The 18,719-nt window shown below is 42.5% G+C and overlaps 1 long non-coding RNA gene across 5 annotated transcripts in view; it reads left to right on the top strand.

The window, feature by feature from the left end:
* LOC146892075 (uncharacterized) overlaps positions 1 to 18,004 on the top strand; it is a 38,841-nt gene extending 20,837 nt beyond the window's left edge. For all 5 annotated transcript variants that reach the window (XR_015005188.2, XR_015005185.2, XR_015005186.2 and 2 more), the window contains 4 exons: positions 9,180 to 9,228; positions 11,240 to 11,389; positions 13,627 to 14,985; positions 16,934 to 18,004. This is a non-coding gene — a long non-coding RNA (uncharacterized LOC146892075). The remainder of the gene's footprint in view (positions 1 to 9,179; positions 9,229 to 11,239; positions 11,390 to 13,626; positions 14,986 to 16,933) is intronic.
* The last annotated feature ends 715 nt before the right edge of the window (positions 18,005 to 18,719 follow it).

Raw genomic sequence — 18,719 nt, 5'->3', positions numbered from 1 at the left:
TATCCCAGGTCTCAGGTGCTGGGGGCATTGGGATTGTAACTCAGTGTTTTTATTTATTTATTTATTTTTATTTTTTTATGGTTTATTTAACTTTATTTTATGTGCATTGGTGTGAAGGTGTCAGATTCCCTGGAATTGGATTTTCAGACAGTTGTGAGCTGCCATGTGGGTGCTGGGAATTGAACCTGGGTCCTTGGGAAGAGCAGTCAGTGCTCTTAACCGCTGAGCCATCTCTCCAGTCCCAACTCAGTGTTTTCTTTGCTGGATTTGATTTTGCTGTGGTGTGAGTATTCACTGCTGGCTTGTTCATTCTCTTTCGGAGTAAGATCATCTTTTTGGACTGATTGGTAATGCATGCGACTTGCTTTTGGTATTCATATGAACTTAAACTCGAGATATCTGAGACTTTTAAACCATCGGTATTTTAAAGCATTTGAGGAACATTTAAAAGTGGATTATGCCTTATATTATGAAGTAAACATGAGACTTAGGGGACTAGGCTATAGTTTAATAGTGAAGCATTTATATGGCAAGTTGATCAGTGGTCTGTTGTGCTGGTTTGCCTTATGTCGGCTTGACACAAGCTGGGGTCATCTGGGAATAGGAAACTTCAATTGAGAAAATGACCCCATAAGATGGGCATTAGGCAAGTCTGTGGGGGTGCGTTTTCTTGATTAATAATTGATGTGGGGGTGCTGGAGAGATGGCTCAGTGGTTAAGAGAATTGCCTGCTCTTCCAAAGGCCGGGAGTTCAATTCCCAGCAACCACATGGTGGCTCACAACCATCTGTAATGAGGTCTGGTGCCCCCTTCTGGCCTGCAGGCATACATGTAGACAGAATATTGTATACATAATAAATAAACAAATATATATATATATATAATATATATATAAACACACACACACACACACACACACACACACACACACACACATAATTGATGTGGGAAGGCTCAACTCACTGTGGATGCTGGGAACTGAACTCGGGTCCTCTAGGGATGGCGCTAGGTCTTTTAACTGTTGAGCCCTCTCTCCAGTTCCTCACCTACAGGTTTTATTTCTGGCTTTCTGAGCTTCGAATCCCACCCTCCAGTTGCTGTGGGAAATTGTCACTGCATCATCCTGAGAGCAGGCTCAGCTTAAGAGACTTTCACCAACCAAATTATTATCTCAAAGGACAGCACTGAAAAGGCCGAAAAGGGTGCCCAGTAAAACAGTGGTCCTGAGTGGCCATTTCTCCCTGGATTCAGGGTCAAGAAGGAATGTCATTGTTGTCGTTTTCTGAGTTACTGATTTGTTCTACTCTTGTGGACCCAGTCGTGATTATAAGAAAGCTTTAAGTTGGAATGATGGCCACCTCTGGCTCACTCATGGCTTCATCTTATGCTTTTGGACCTTGTTGCTTTCTCTCCTTCCCTTCCCACTTCCTTCTTCCTTTTCTCCTCTCCCTCATTCCTTTTCTTTAAAAAAATATTATTTTATCTTACTAATACTTGTACTTTTGTTATACTTTTACTTTTATGCTAAAAAGTAAAAATTTGAGGTTTTTACAAATCCCTATTTTCTATAGTCTGTGGTGTATGTAAGTAAACACTATCTATAGCATGAAATGTATGTGCATGTGCGTGTGTGCATGCATGAGCGCGCGTACACACACACACACACACACACACACACACACACACACTGTAAAATGAGGGCCGGCTTGTTGGGGTATCTGTTCCCGCCCGGTACCTGGCAAGTCCCAGAGAAAATCAATCACACAGAGATCTCTATAAGTTATAAAGCTGATTGGCCCATTAGGTCAGGCTTCTTGTTAACTCTTATAACATATATTACCCCATTATCCTGATCTATGTTAGCCACACGGCTCAGTACCTTTTTCAGCTGGACAGGTTACATGCTGTCTCTTCGGTGGTCTGCACAGGAATGGCAAAGGAACCTTCCTGCTTCCCAGAATTCTCCCAGTTTCTTTGCTCCACCTCTACTTCCTGTCTGGCTTTCCCGCCTATACTGCCTGCCTAGCCAATCAGCGTTTTATTAAAATATGATTGACAGAATACAGACATTTCTCCCACACCATTTCCCTCTTTTTTTTTAAACAAAGGAAAATACCCATAGTCCATTTGTTGGGAATGTGGGCGTAGTATTTCAGGCTACTTCCTGCTGGTTGGGGACCTAAAGAAAATTAAGAGTTATAATCAAGTCCTGACTGGAGTATCCTGTGAGTCTTGATCATCTCAGGCAGCAGTCTTGAATCTGTTCTGGATGTAGAACTCTGTCATCTGGGCCATCTGTTCCTATCGGAGATTTCTCAGGTGGTCTTCCTTTCTCGAACCTGATTTTTCTTAACTCAGAATGAATCCACAGTCTCTCATTTTCTGTGGAAACAAAAGCAAAATCTCTTCTCCAAAGTAACATACCTTTTGACTTCAATTTTGAAGCCAAGATATTTTCAAAATACCTATCTTGGATTAATTCTGCAGCATTTATAAACAAATATCTTTTAGCAGCTGTTGCTCCTTCCTCAGCATTCAAACAATTCAAAGAGAGCATAACAGCATACAGTATTAAGATTCTTTGTGTATTTTCCATCTTTATTTTAACCTCTATTTCTTCTATTTTTTCTTTTAACTTTTGGCTTTTTGAGACAGGTTCTCTGTGTATATCTTTGTCCTGGAATAACTCTGTAGACTAGGCTGTCCTTGAACTCACAGAGATCCCTCTGTTTCTGCCTCCCCAGTGCTGGGCTCAAAGGTGTTTACTACCACACCTTGAACTCAGAGATCTGTCTGTCTCTGCCTCCCAGGCATTGGGTTTAAAGGTGTGTGCTACCACATCTTAAAGTCACAGAGGTCAATCTACCTCTGCCCCTTGAAGTCACAGAGGTCAACATACCTCTGCCTCCCAGGCATTGAGATTAAAGGTGTGTACCACCACACCCTATTTCTCCCTTTCTCTTTTTTTTAATTTTTAATTTTTAATGACTTTAACCTTTAGCCGGCATATATTTTTAACACAATGTAAACCACTTACAGGTTTTTTTCATCTTTGAATCTCTCTTTATTGTATATCTCTCTTTTTCTAACCACACGAGTCTTTATGGAGAGGATTAAAGCTGTGGCTTTGATGGCTAGATCCAGCCCATTCATTAGCTTTCCAGCCTCATGGCTAAGATACCAGCCAGAACTGTGTTCACTGTCACAACTCTATGGCATTTCAAGGTCCCTGCCAGCAAGTAAGCTTCAGCATTCTGCTCACAGACCACACTCAGTTGGACTGCCTGCCTGAGTCAGCGTTTGTACTGGCAGGATGGCCCAGAAAGCCAGCATTTTAAAATGGCTCAGTTTTTCTCCTGCTACGGCTGAAAACTGAAAAGCATGTGTTCAGCTTTACATGAACACCGTTTAAGTTTTTCGTGGCAGGACCTCTTAAAAGAGCTGCAGGGTTTTGCAGCTAAGGCTGAGTCAGGAAGCCTCTCTGAGATGAGAGTGCTTGCTTGCCTCTAGCAAGCAGCACAGACCTGAGAAATTGCTGCTACCAAGAAACCATGCTTTACTATATTCTTTTCTGTCCAGAATTACTTCCGAAGCTCTCTCAAGCTTTCTGTGGATTCAGTTATCCATGTGGGTAGGTTTGTACTTACTGTATATAATTTCGTAGTAGGCTTAGAACTCTCTTACTTAATCAAAAAGGGGAGGTGCTGTGGGAGTACCTTCCGCTGCTTCAGCCAATAGTTGCTGAAGCACGAGCCCACAGTGCTGCGGGAGTGCCTTCCGCTCCGTCAGTCAATAGCCGCTGAAATACCAGCCCACTGGGGCATGGTATATTTCTCTTTAAAAGAAGAGCGGCAAGCCTCGGCTCGGCCTCTTGGTTCCGGCGCTTGGTTCTGGCTCCTGCTCCCGGCTCCTGCTCCAGCGACTAGGCTCTCTTCCTGACGGTTTATGGTGTATGTAAGTTTTACCCCCCAAAATAAATACCCCTTTAAAACATAACTGGTGTGGGATTGATTTGCCATTACACACACGTATATATGAGGTGGATAAATGCTAGTAGGTGGCCCCACTGTGTTTTCCAACCACATCACCTCTTGCTTATTTGTTTCTTTGCTAAAGTTGTCTTTAAATTGCCCACCTCTGAGGCTTAAAGCTTGAATTAAAAAAAATAATCCTCTGTTGTTGTTCATCATTGTATCTAGTTAGCCCTGACAACTTGTTCAGCCATGTGCGCCCCTTACAATCAGGAAGGGATGACAAGGTACAGGGAGGGTTAGTCAGCGGTCTGGAAAACCTGGAGTCAGAATTTGAAAAGAACGGAACATCCCTATTCCCTCGATCATTGATCTTCTGATAAAATCAGCTGGTTCCCTCCCCAGGTTGCTCCATCCTTTTCTTTGCAATGATTATTTTACCTGGATTAACTTTTTGTTATCAGCCACCAGGGTGATTAAAGTGATCAGGCAATCAATTTTCTTGTCTTCAGAGCAGCCTGTGTCTGCGTTCCTGGGAGGGCATGGTGAAGCAAGTTTCTGCAGTGCTCCCACCACTGCCCTTTCCAGAGGTTCTGGTTCAGTAAGTCTGGGGTAGGCGTTGCGAGGGTTCATTTCTGAGGTGTTCCAGGTGCTGCTGATGCTGTTGGGTGGGGGACCGCACTCCGAGGGCAACTGCTCTCAACCGTGTCTCTTACCAGAGTTCCTCGCTCCCAGGGCGAAGCTCCTTCGGGGTACTTCTCTCAAAAGCCTCCACTGGACCTTCCTTAGCTGACTGGTTTTGCAGTCAGAGGTAATTCCTAGAACTGTGAGTAATCTAAAGGTGATTGATTGTCTTCATCATTTCCCAATTCATTTCATGCTTTCCCAGTCACATCACACTCTTTTCTCTCCCTCCCTCGTATATATAACTGGTGATCCACACACTGATCAGGACTCAGAAGGCAGACACATCAGTTCCCGGCTCTGAAAACAGGTAGCTAGCCCTGCTCTGAAAACAGGTAGCTAGCCCTCTTCTCTTACAATGTGGACAGCACAGTGCCCGGCCTCATCAACATACCCAACATACTCAAGACGAGACCTCAGGCTCCGTGGCTTACATTGCAGGAGGAAAGCCATCTTTAAAATTTGATTTGGAAGCCTATTTGGGTTGTGTCCATGTGAGTACAGGGACCCAGGGAGGCAAGAAGAGGGCATCCTGGTCCCTGGAGCTAGAGTTATAGGTGTGTGTGAACTGCCCAGCATGAGTGCTGGGAACCAAACACGTGTCTTCGGGAAGAACAGCATGTGTGCTGTTGTCCACCGAGGCAGGTCTCCAGCCCATGTGGAGAGTTAGCTTTAAGCCTGCTGAGTAGCTGGCTACGTACAGGGATTTGAGTGCTGGGAGCAGAGAATCCAGATGCCGTTATGAACACTTGTGGAAGTTTCCTGAGCTAGCATTCTTTGCCTAAAAACCACAACAGTGCTCAGTTTCATTAACACAAATGAAATAGTTCACAAAACATAAAATTGGCAATGAAGACATAAAGATCTCGAATGACCCCGTTGGATGGGATTTCAACAGAATTGTACCTCTGTCTCATCTCGGTTATTACCAAGGTTTATTAGTTAAATATCATGACCCAATTATATAGATGACAATCTATCATTAAAGTTCATCCTAAATCTGACAATTTTCAGACAATCAAATGTTCTATTTTCTATAGAAAAGAAATGAATAAATATAATAAAGTGATCTTCAAGTCTCTACTGTTTGGAATAATAACACAGGGATTTTACATCAAATATATTTAGAAAATTTTATATTGAAATATGTTGAGTCTTAATGATTTGTAGGACTCCCTAACATTATACTTTAGTAATCTTTAAAAGTGATATACAATACTTGGCAATTTTCAAAGTTCTTGACTTCTAAGTATTTCATTTTGTAGATGATATCACAGTAACTCCACTCTGGGAAGTACAGCATGAAATTGTGTGTGTGTGTGTGCATGCACGTGTGCGTGTTTTAGCATTTAGCATCGCAGTGGCCTACTAAGCTGTGCACTGGGCGCACTAAGCATTAGATATGGATGCACATTCTACCACACAGTGATAGAAGGGGCAATCGGGTGTAGTGACATTTCATTTGTATTTTAATAAACAAAGTTTGTATGAGAATCAGAAAAGTAAAAGAGCCACACTGACCAGCCTTAAAGACCAGGCAGCAATGCCATACACCTTTAATTCCAGTACTCACACTAGCTTGCCATAGAAACCAGGTGGTTGCACAACCTTAATCCCAGAATTTCAGAGGATTATAAGAAGGGAGGAGACAGCTCTCAGTCTCAGTCTCATTCTGAGATTCCTGAAGGCAGGATCACCATTTTGGCAGGATCAACCAAAACAGTGGCTGGCTGTTTTGCTTTTCTGACCTTCAGGTTGAAACCCGATTTCTGTCTCTGAGTTTTTATCAACCATGCTTCATCCAGGATTGACCACACCAGGGCCTCGTTTTAGGATTTTCTTAGTGATTTCTCCATTATTGGGCACGAGTCTGGTTGAGAATGGGCCGGGGATGCTGCTGGACCACAGACCCAATTGGGTACTTCCTTTGGCTGATCTTAGTGCTTGTTGCCAGTGCAGGATTCTGTGTAACGTCATGGCCTTAGCCTGATGTAGACCTTTGACACAGAGCCCCAGGATGACAGTCCCCCTTTTGAGCCCTTCTGGAATACATTGTGTTCAGATGTACTGAGAGCAATTTAAAGGTAGATGCTAGATTACTCGTTATTATGAAAAGCTACATCACATGGGAGGCTAAGATTCCTCTGCTTTTTAATTTTTTTTTTTTTTAAATTGAGACAAGGTCTGACTGTATAGTCCTGGCTGGCTGGGAGCTCCGTATGTAGAGCAGTTTCAAGCTCACAGAGATCCATTTGCTTCTGCCTCAGCCTCTTGAGTTTAAAGGAGCGCTCCCCATGCCCAGCCCCAGTGGTGTTCTTGCATCGCTCTGTGGAGTGGGAGGAGATGGTTCAGTAGGTTGAGTCTGTATCTATTCTTTTTCCTATGTGCTTTCTGTACCACCCCATCTCTTTACTATTATCAGCGAGTAGAGCAGTGTTTCTGTATACTCTGTGAAGGTCGGGAGTCCAGGGAGAGTCAAGTATCTTTGCTGTCTCTATCTTCAGCCAGGACCGTTGGCAGGATTGTCTGTATCTCATCAAATCAGCAGCATTGTCTCAGATGTTCCTTGTTTTGAGCTGAGCCTGGGAAGTTTGTTTTACTGTTTAAGTAAAATGTAATGACGTGAAATAGTTTTTGTTTTGTTGGCTGAGGAACCAGGAACCCCAGCTATTTGTTGACTGAGGAACCAGGAACAAGTCACCTTCATTTGAAAATCCAAACTTTGGAGTGCCTCAGAACTCAGCACTTTTTGAACACTAACCTTGATAGCACAGGTAGAAAACTTCACATTTGACCTCATGGGACAGGTCACTGTCAAAAAACAGGTTTACTAGAAATATTGGATGAAGCTGTCTTCAGGTAGATGTATGGTGTGTTGATGAAACAGAAATGAATTTTTCTTTCATAAATGGAGCTATAGCATATATATGTAAATATTTCAAAATCTTCAAAAAAAATCTAAAATCCTAAGCACTTGTAGTCTTGAACATTCCAGATAAGGAATGCTCAGCTTGTGTTATCTCTTTCTGAGAATACTGATGCACACTCTGCGTCATTCCAATCTTAACTTCACGTTTTACCCAACTCAAAGTTTCCCCATCTACACCCTTCAAGACCCTGATGACTATCAGGATAGAACCATGCCTTGATCACGGGGCTGAGGAACTCCTACTCACATGTTCCTATCTTATCTTCTGACCTAGACATGCAAGTCTTTTAAATTTATGTTTTAGCTGACTCATCTGGTGCTGGGGTGGGCCGTCTTGCTGGGTGATTTTTTTTTAAGTCTTAGGCTTTACATGTCCAGAGTGGACATTTTATTATGACTTGATACAAAGTGACAGACTATTCCTGGCCTCGGTAGCTGTGACTTTTTCCCCTTGCAAGCGGTGTGAGATTTTAGATTGTCCTTGACGGGCTTTTAAAAAAAAAACAAACAGATTCTTATTTTCATTTTAGAGTTTATGTAAGAGTCAAATGTCTGTTTAATGTGACCACATATGGAGACCACGGGTACTGTACTAATTTTCTAGATTTTTAGCATATCAGCGGTTAGTCTATGCTTTGGGGTCCTTAGTCTTTCACTCCCACAATTCATTCCAAAGTTGATCTGCCTCTTGAGGTACTTATAGTAGTGATAAGATATTGAGTATACATCTTCTGCAGATCTTTCTGTTTAAAGCAAGAAACAGAAGTGAGCCTGCTGAAGCTTAGATTCAGAGTTGTCTCAGTAAGGTACGGTAGAGGAATAAGATGCCCATGCGATAGAAGAACCTTGTCTGGGGACCCAGAAGCTCTTTCCCCACATGCGCTCTGATTTCTGTGTAAGAGTAGGAACTGATTCAAGCCTGCTTCCTCTGGCTTTCTTAGACACACCTCTGGGAAGCCGTTTTTCCATCCCGCCTGCAGGTGTCGGAGTTTGCCCCTTCTCTTTGCATCTTTTCTGGAATGTCTCCATCTTCTTTGTTTCCTTGCAGGCTCCTTCCTGACTTTTCTGCAGGTGATGCTGCTCAGGGCACCTCCTGAACGTGATGGTGAACCTCGGTTGTCAACACGATGGGTTTACAAGTGAAAGATAGTTCTGCTCATATCTGTGAGGGATTATCTCTCTTAGGTTAAGTGAGATGGGAAGACACACTTGAAGTGCAGCAGTATCAGGTTGGGGTCCCAGACTGAGTAAAAAGGGAGCATGAGCTGAGCGCCAGCATTCATTTCTCCCTCCTTCTTGATTGTTGACACCATGCCATGACCTCACTGTCCTGCCCCATCATTTCCATGCCATGATAGACATGGCACTGGGAGCCCACATGATCCCTTCCTTCCTTACATTGCCTTTGCCAGGTATTTTTTTCTCTCAGCCATGTGACATTTAGCTAGTCCAGAGAGTATTTCCTAGAGGTAAAATGGCTGCCGTCATGCAATGACATTCGCAACCTTGGGACAGGTGAAGTTTCCAAACTAAATCTACTGATAGAGGTTAAAAAAAAAAATAAAAAAATAAAAAAAACCTTTCTCTCTCTCTAGGTTGATCACAATCGCCCAGCTAGATATGTCTCTCTGCTGATGTCACATGGTATGGAAACCCTCTTCTCATGACTGAAGAAAAAAAAATCCCGAAGAAAACATCATTGGGAGAGGAGGGTGGAGGGGGAGAATGGGAGGAATGTCCCTGGCCAGGAGGCCGGAGGTGCCGCAGGAAGCCGTTTCCTCTGAATAGTTAAATGGCTGCCTCTCAACTTGCACAATGTCACATTGAATTTGAAACAGGGAACTTTTTATATTTTTCCCCTGATTGTGCTGGCACCTGGCAGATGCCTATTTACCACAGGCATCAATACACATAGTAATCAAAGGAAATCAGAGGCACAGATTAGCAACAGCTGCAAGTCATTAGTGACAGACACGGGAAAGCACAATTCTGCACCCAACTTTGAAATAACCAATATGAGTATTTCAGAGCATGAGGGTTACCGCAGGGCACCCGCTAACATGAGAGCAGCCAAACAATAGCTGGGCTTGTCTCTCCGGAGAGGCCTCTTCACACAGGCAGCCACGCACACTGTCATACACCAATCAATCACAACCAGCGGTCTGCTGAATGTGAGTCCTTTGCACAGTACGTGTGCCATGCTGGCCTCCCAATCCAAGGTGGTCCGGACGAAGAAGGAACCCCCTGGCTGGTGGCACACTCCGCCATTCCCTAGCGCAATTTTGCTGTCATGAGTTGGAGTATGTGGCTGATGCCTCAGCTTTGCCACTGGCCTGGCTAGAAGGGGGCATCTAGAGGGGAAAAATAAAGTCATCACTCCTCATTGAATTCCATTTTTTCTGTGCCACTGTTCCGTTTGAAAATCAGCTGCAATTGATGGCCGTTCTCTTGGTAGTTACATATTTTTCTTTGGCAGCACTAACCTTAGCCTACTCCAAAAAATGCTGCTCAATTTTTAGCTTTTTCCTAATCAATTCATTCAGTGCCTGCCTTGGTGGAATGCAAGTTGGTCATTTAAAACTTTCTAACTGTTGCCTGATATGTCCCAAAACAAATTTAGCCGGCATGGGCTGCTATTTTAGGCCATCTTGGAAATGCAGATTTACTGTACAACTGGGTAATGGCTTAGAGATAAACAGAAGTAGTGAGCTGCTGTTGAGGCTGGTCCCCGACAGTCTGATCAGCAGGACTGGGAGAAATTTAGCATTATATATATACTGTGGTAATTGGGCCATTGGACTATTGGCTGTGGCTTAAATTGGCCCCTGTATTCCATGTGGTCTTCTCTCCCCTCGCTTGATTGGAAAGTTTAATTTTTAAAAAGCTATTTCTCCATTCTTCCTTCCCTTCTTCTTTAAAACTATTCTCTAAAGGTTTTTCTAAATAGTCTTGCTGTAACTAGTGGCTAGTTTCGAAGAGTAAAATAATAAGTGGGGAAAACGCTGCCTTTTATCTGATACAGAGCCAACCATTAAACCTCAGATCTTTAATAACAAGCGAAGAGCTCTATTCTTTGCACTCTCAGTTTAAGAGCAAGCATCCTTCTAAGCATTCTGGTACACATGGTACAACCCTGTGTCTTACTCAGGCAACTTGCTTTCTAAAAAGAGATTTTTTTTCCCCCACTTACCAAAATACCATAATCTCTAGGAGTAGGGGATTTTATGTTTTAGGATTATTTTATGGGGAATCAAAGGTCTACTATCCATGGTTTCATTTGATAAAAGGTAGCACATATTCGTTGAATGTCTGCTGTAGGGTGATGGACATGGCGAGAAAATGGGTGAGTGACTTGGTCACAGTATGCTTGGCTGTCAGGGAGGCTGAGCAGATTATACCTGAGGTGTCTTCATTGCCTGTGTCTTATTCCCTTCCTCTCCTCTTAATTTTCCTTCCTAGTCTCTTTCCTTTCTCCTCTATGGTCCATGCATTATGACCAGAACTTAGAGGGACAAAATAAACATGTTTGCTACTCAGAATTAAATAAGATGCATACTGGTAATATGTATTATTTGTGATAAAATTTCTATAAAAAAAGTGCCTAGGTTTTTGTGATGCAACCCAGCAGAAGTTTTCTTCTTTTCCCTGGCAACAGTCAGCTGGAGGGATGTGTTCTTCCATACAGCGGCCCAAGGACTCAGGCTTTTCGCATCCTGCGGTCAGGCTCGAGAATCATCTGCTTCCAGTCAGTTCCAAAGGAAGGAGAGAAACCACATCCATTTCTTAAGCGACTGGGCTCAAAGTGGTAAACAGCATTTCTGCTCATGTATTGTAGGAAAAGCTGCCTCAATGAACCCACCTACATGAAAGCAAGCTTTGGAAATTCTTATCTCTGGCTAGAATAGATACTTCAAGGTGAAAATCCTAGACCACAGAGGCCGGAAGACAGACTTGAGTCTAACAAGGATGTGTCGGGTACCCTGCTAATTTCAAGAGAGAGGCGATGGATAAATCTTCATCATTAGGGTGCTACTGTCCTAACGGTGCAATGTGATACCCAGGTACCATATAATGGTGATGTAGGACAAGTACCGTGAGAGCAGATGTAGGACCCTTCTGGTCACGACTCAGAGGGGACACTGCTGAATCACCATGTTGAATGGCTTTATTTAGCAGAGAAGGGGAAAGAGGGTCAGACCTGAGAAATGTGTCCAGCAAAGGTGTCCAGTGTGTTGAGAGGTGGATGAGTGTTCCCATGTGTCAGGTTCCCAAAGATGTGAGGTTATCAAGGACCAGGTAACAGAAGCCCTGTGGGTTGTGAGATCCAGGCTGGGCTCATGAGAGTGCCACAATCCTCCGTACATTAAATGCAGCTTCTCCAATCAGATCCCTTTCTTGGATGCTTTATTACATATGTGGAAGGAAACTGGTTTATGAAAGTTGAGAAGCCATCATGAGTTTTTTTTAAGATGAAAAGCGTTTGTTTTCTGATGAGGCAGGGAATATCCCTAGCAACCATTGTTATCATGTAGGAGAGTAATCTTGCAAGAGACTCGTGAAAGTACATTTATTTATTTATTTATTTTCTATCTGACTTCAAAGCTGACATTTCATCTGAGGTTTTAGGCTTCTTAATTTTCCATTAATACTTGTAATAATAAATGATGCCAGGCAGAGGGTCACAGAAGAGGGAGAGGGAGGTAGAGGTGTTCCAAGTTACCCAGGAGGGCTGACGGTGTGTCATCCACCACTGTGAAAAATATCTGACAAAAGCCCTTAGGAAGGAAGGAAGAAGGGTTCATCCGGCCTCACAGTGTGAAGAGACACTTCTCTGTGGCCTTGCTAGTTTCTCAATGAATGTTTGCTTCTTTTCCTTAGATGATCTCAAACTGGCTGGTAAATGTGTCTACCCTCTCTATGGTCATTTTTATATGAAGAGAGATTAGCATAACAGAGTAACTTTTATATGCTTTATTATTAATCTAAGAAATCCATAATGAACATCTTTTGAAAACAGAGACTCTGGGAGTAGAGGTGATGGAGAGACAGAAATATGAATCACCTGAGATTTCTTTCTGTACCTGACAGAGAAGGTTCCAGTGTATGATTATCATAGCTCTAACACTGCAATCTGAAAGGTTCCAAGAGGAAGGCATAGACAGGAATTTAGTGCTGGAGCACATAGGGAAATCTTGATGGATTGGGTACCACAGGCATTAGATAGGACTTCTACAGGTGGAAAGAAATTGATCTAGAAAGAGGAGCTAGATTTGAGTGGGGCAGATAGCTCAATTGGTAAAGAGTTTGCTGCTCTGGGGAGATGGAGACAAGAAAAATCCCAAGGCTTATTGGACAGCCAGTATAGAAGAATCAGAAATCTCCAGGTTTGGTGAGAGATTCTGCCTCAAAATGTGAGGTAGAGAGCAGTTGAAGACACTCAGTGTTGACCTCAGGCCTCCACATGTGTATGCACATATATTTGCATGATCATATGTATATGTGTGTGTGAGAGAGAGATAGAGATAGATAGATGTAGAGAGACAAAGACAGAGAGATGAGAGAGAGACAGAGACAGAGACAGAGACAGAGACAGAGAGAGAGAGAGAGAGTTAGACTTGATATAGTACAGGAGGGCATTTTTGAGAGTAAGCAGTCAGGACCACATCCCTACTAGAAGAGGAGAGTGGAGACGGAACAGGTCTTAGGACTTAGGCTCATTGAGACCAGGCTGTGCAGGGTGTTGAATACATGGTTAGGGAGGCTGAATCAAAGAAGGGAAGAGCCAGCTACTAAGCTTTCCAGGAGAGAAAGGTAATACTGAGATTGATTGACAAGGATGCTGACATGCAGAGAATTTTCCAGAAATCAGCCAAATGTGGCCAATTATAGTACGAGGAATAAAAGGCTCAGAATCTTAGCAAAGAGCATGAACTCCCAGTATAAGGACAGTTGAGCGTGCACACACTTAGGGCTCTTGGAAAAATACGATCTTCCTTGTCCCACAACCTAGAGCTTTGACTTCTGTTTGTTTTTCTTCTGCAGGTGCAAGTCCTATAATTCTGAAGACTTTGGTAGCCAGAGGAGGTCCTGTGGGTGAGGAGGCCTGTGAAATATAATACAAATGATGACTGTGGAAAAAAAGCCTTGAGAGAAGGAAGAGGCAACATTTACTAGTGCTTGAAATGGGAGAGCGCTGTCCAATTGGCTTTTTTTTTTTAACTGTAAAATATAGAATAGAAAATGCTTGAAGATTTCCTTTTTAGAACTTGGCAAAAATTACAGCAGATGAACATTAGGCAAAATGAAGGGGGGATTTTGCTCACATATGAAAGTTTATAAGAACTCTGGTTGAGTCTGGCTTCAGTATTTGCTGAAGTTTGTGGCTGTGTCAACAAAGATGGGTTAAAGTAAGCATATTTCAGATCCTAAACCGAGCGGCTTCACAGTCTGGAATAGAGAGTAGATTTAAAATGCTTTAAAATGGGTTCCCTTTCTTCCCTCCAGCTGTGCCTGGCACTAGGCGAAGATGAACTGGCATGTTCTTTGTTCAGAGTGACTTACCCACCCCAGGGTGTCAGGCACATTAGAGTTTTGAATCTTGAGTCTTTTCAGTCAGTTGGCAGTGGGCTAGAAGGAAACGCATTGGGAGCAGCCAGGTTACCGTTTGACATGGTACTTCAATACCTGAAATATTTTAGCCCAGTTCTCTAGACTTCAATGGCTGATCTCACTGGGTAAAGCGGAGCAACGACTGTGAGGCCCTCACTGGCATCAGCCTCTGGATCTTTTGGCTCATCTGACTGATCCACAGATCACAGTTAGCATGGGGCAAGGCATTAGCCTCCTAGCAAATCTCTTGGTTTTATTCTGAACCTTCTTGAGTGCACTTGCCATTCTGACTTGGTTTGGTGATTTTATGGATTTCATAAGTCTTCTCAGCACCCAGATCCCAGAGACCTTTTGGGAACAGTGGCCCCTTGTTATGCGTCTGTTTTCTCCCTGAAGCAAATTTCACTTTCTAAAGCCTGGACAGGAATTTCCACCTCCCTCTTTTAAAAATGCTTCTTGTTTGTTTTCTTTTTAATATTGTGAATTAAACTTGAGAAATTTTTTTAAAAAAAGATTTAATCTTTCAGTTCATTTCTTGTCCTATATAGGGTCTAGATTTTGAAGGTTAATCTTTTAAAAAAGTTTTCATATTGGGAAAACTTACCAAGATTAACACAAAGAGATAACTTGGCAGAGAGAATTATCAGAAGATGGCAGAGTAGAGCGCACTTGTTAATCTGTCCTTCTACCCAGGCCGCAGAAACTCTGCCCTGGCAGCGTTTTTCTGTTGTAACTGGTTTCGAGCTCTAATGTCTACCTAAAGCTTGCAGCATCCAGTGGAAGGCTTATAAGGTAAATTGTGGTTAATTCTGTTCAACTTCAGCCCTTGGCACAATGACCTTCTAATCGGCAGTTGTGTACTGTTCCTGGGGCAGCTCTAAGTCTTCTTATGGGAATCATGGTGGGAATCACGGTGGGAATTGTGGTGGGAATCATGGTGGGAATCAGTGTGCCTACCCACATTGTTGCAGGTCTCTAACCCCTCACTGAAATGACTTCCAGGTGCTTTTAAGGAGCACAATCACCTTTCCACTCTTACCTTAAAAGCTACATGTGTAGAAGAAATTATATAAAATTACACACTTACCCCACATTCCTGGGAAAGAATGAAGGATCAGAAAAGCCTGAGAAGACCTTAGGTTTTCATTTAAGTTGGTCTTCAATGTAGAGAGAGTCTAGAACAATCAAAAATAAAAGTAAAACAAAGAGCATACTGTGTGGGAGAAAAAGAACCTGATTTTCAAGGTGCCATACTATTTATTCAAATATAGAAAAGTATGGACTGTCAAACAAGTGAAAACCTTCCAAAGACGAAGTACAGAAACAAGCCCAAAGCCCAGAGAACACCACCCCCACGACCCAAGGGCAGAGCTACTAGATACAGACTTTAAAGTCACTATCTTAAAGATAGTCAAAGAGCTAAAAGAAAACAGAAAATGGAGAAACCAATGCCCGAAGAGAAGATGTATTGATAAAGGTATATGAAACATAAAATGAAGTGGAAATCCCAGGCTTGAAAACATTAATTGAAGTGTAAAGTTCATTTAGGGAGATTTGAGAGGGTAAAGTAAAAATAAACAAAACTGAATTGCAGGTCAATGGAAATGATCAGGTTTCAGGAGTAGAGCGTGGGCCCCAGCGTCAGCTGCAGCTTTCAGGATACTCTGACTCTTAGGCTGATCTTTCCTCATCTGTAGGATGGCAGTGTAACAGTAGAGGCTGTGGCACACGGAAGAATCCATGCAAAGTACCTCATCAGAAATCTTATATGTGTAGCTACATAAAACACACAAATATACAGTCTCAGGCACAGAGACATACAGACACAGAGACATACAGACACAGATACACACACACACACAGACAAACAGACACACACACAGATACACACAGACACAGATACACACAGAAATATACAGACACAGACACACAGAGACACACACATACAAAGGACTGATCTCCAAAATATATAAAGAACTCAAGAAACTTGACATCAAAAGAACAAATAATCTAATAAAAATGGGGTGCAGACCTAAACAGAGAACTCTAAACAGACAAATCTCAATTGGCTAAAAGACATTTGAAATGCTCAACATTCTTAGTCATCAGAGAAATGCATCTTATACCTGTCAGAATGACCAAGATCAAAAACACTAATGACAACTTATGCTGAAGAGGGTGTCAGATAAGAGAGTACTCCTCCATTGCTGGTGGGAGTGCAAACTTGCCCAGATGCTTTGGAAATCAGTATGACAGTTTCTCAGAAAATTAGGAAACAATCTGCCTCACGACCTAGCAATACCACTTTTGGCTATATGCCCAAAGGATGCTCAATCATATCACAAGGACATGTGCTCAACTGTGTCCATAGCAGCATTATTCACACTAGCCAGAACCTGGAAACAATCGAGATGCCCCCTCCAATGAAGAATGGATAAGGAAAATGTGGGACATTTACATAGTGGAGTACTACTCAGCGGTAAAAAAACAACATCTTGAAATTTGCAGGCAAATGGATGGATCTAGAAAAAAAAATTGAATGAAGTAACCCAGAACCAGAAAGACAAATATAATATGTACTCACTCATAAGTGGCTTTTAGACACAAGACAATGAAAAATCAGCCTACAATTTGTAACCCCAGAGAACCTAGACAGCAAAGATGACCCTAAGAGAAACATACATGGATTTACATAGGAAGGAGAAAAAGACAAGAATAAATACATGTATGTCTCTCTTAGGGTCCCCACTGTTGCAAGAAGAGACTCCTGGTGAACAGTTGCAGAAAGGAACAGGATATACGGGATGACAAGGACATATTGATGACAATATCAATGGGACCTGCTGAGGATGACTGAAGAAAGTATCTCAGAATATCCCTTTCTACACCGGGATGTGAGCTCACTGGAACAAGAAGAACGAATGTATCTATACCAACTGATAGAAGTGGAATTGGTGCTAAGTGTGTTTTGTTCTGCCCCGTGACCACGCATCTTTCTTTCTGGCACAAAGGTCTTAAGTATATAGTGCCAGGTGGTGGTGAAATGCCACTAGGGACTGAACGTTTGACACCACTCAAAACTTTCAGATTTGTGACATCGGTCATCATTGTGTTAGACTCTATAATGGTCTACCAAGTGTCTGTCTGGGAGACATTTGCTTGGAATTCTGCTTGTGAATTAGGTGGGGTGGAGTCTGGGTTTCTGATTCCTCTGGAAGGCTGGGAGAGGATTGGATCACTTGTTCCCAGTTGGTCATTTCTCTCTGTGGATGAGAGAATCAGTGCTAATTGATACTTTTTATATTTAATTACACCCAATTTCTTCTGTCTGGCTGCCCTGAAACCAAGAAGAGGAAAACAGTGTTTGACATGCAAATCTTCTAACATAAATATTTCTTACCCTCATCAGCTTCAGGATTGGCCCAAATATAGACTCTTCAGGATGCGAACTGAGGAAAGTGGTTTCTTATTTGTGTGTTACCCTGTGTCTTGAGACCTACTTTCTGGAAGCTAGCTCTAGTCGAGTAATGGAATTCCGATCCTTTTCTACGTCTCCAGCACCCTGCTCTCCTTTTTCCTTACTGATATAATTATTTCCCAGGTAGCTTGATGAAACAGCATCCACAACCTTTGGTCTAACTCTCTCTGAAGTGCTGGATCACAGAATTCTTCCTGATGGCTTTAAGGATGTTCTTTAACACACCTCCACATTTCCTGGATGGTATTCCTTGGCTGGTCCCAACTTACTACTGCTCTTGGTACCCTGCCCTCCCTTGGTACCAGTAAAAGTGTTTTACTGTTGGTTTCTTAACGTGTGTGTGCTTGCATGTGTGTCTGTCTGTCTGCCTGTCTGAAAAGCAGGTTCTACCTCTCCGACTGTGATGTGTCTTCCCTGGCCTCTGGGAATCTTTTCCTTTCTTTAACAGCCTATGGGCGATTACCAAGTGCACTGAAGGGCTCTAGAGCCCAGCTAACCAATGGAATGGAATAGAAAGGGAGCTTGGGGAAGGGGAAATTAAGAATTCTATGAAGAACTTGATTTCTTTCAGGTGTGAAAAGTTTCACGTGTTATCTGTATCCGCTCTCCTTTCTTATTTCTAAAATAGGAACAATTAAATTAGTTTGTATTTTATTACCTGTTTTTTTTAATTGGGATTAAGATGATCAGATGTATGCAAAATCTTCATCTCTGAAGTCTTCTATGGGGTTTAACGTGTGGCATCTGTGGTTCAGAGTTGTCCGTTATTGAACTGACTCACTGTTGAAACCCTCACTGTCTACTGTAGCCCATGCCTGTGTCCAAACCAACCACACTATTCACTTTTCCAGCCAGGGCATAAATATAATGACTTACGTTTATATTTTGTAATTTGTAATTTATAGATGTGAACGTTATTTTTCTAATTCATGACTTGCCTGCTACCCTCCCTCCCCCATGCCTGCCATTATTAGTGAGGAGTCTGATTGTCACATCACAGAGATACTACACATCTATGTGCATTACAGCGTTGGTCACTGGAGCTACA

The sequence above is a fragment of the Myodes glareolus genome, chromosome 14 (genome assembly GCF_982192425.1).
Source record: "Myodes glareolus chromosome 14, mMyoGla1.1, whole genome shotgun sequence".
Classification (NCBI taxonomy): domain Eukaryota; kingdom Metazoa; phylum Chordata; class Mammalia; order Rodentia; family Cricetidae; genus Myodes; species Myodes glareolus.
Note: the sequence above shows the minus strand (reverse complement) of the source record. Positions and strands in the feature narration are given on the sequence as shown.